Source organism: Marmota marmota, unplaced genomic scaffold, assembly GCF_001458135.2.
Source record: "Marmota marmota marmota unplaced genomic scaffold, marMar, whole genome shotgun sequence".
NCBI lineage: Eukaryota > Metazoa > Chordata > Mammalia > Rodentia > Sciuridae > Marmota > Marmota marmota.
This window is the reverse complement of record NW_026000000.1, coordinates 2,391,036-2,391,456: the sequence shown is the minus strand read 5'-3', so window position 1 is coordinate 2,391,456 and position 421 is coordinate 2,391,036.

Genomic DNA, 421 nt, shown 5'->3' with positions numbered 1-421 from the left:
ACAGATCTGTTTACTTTCACCTTTCCTTTTCATTATATTTAATAATTCTGTTCAAGATAATGTAAATTGTTAAGAAAATTGTTTTCTTTTAGTGCCTTCTGGAATGTTACATAATTTTTTCTTTAGCCATTATTGCCAGAATTCCTATCTTCATCCCAGTGCCGGTGAAGACAAAGATAAAACCAATCTACAGCTTCTGCAATAGCCATCACTGAACGTCTTGCAGAACTTGCCTGGACTATGTATCACTTGTATGCATTGTGAACTCACTTGTATGCATTGTGAACTATCTGTTGGCGCAGCGACTTGTGGTAGTGTTGGGGTATTTTTGCTGATGGTGTCATCGGTGGTACAATTTTTCCAAAAGGAGCCGTCAATTGGCTTGGTGTATCTTCCTCCCTTCTGTTTGTCATGGTCGTTC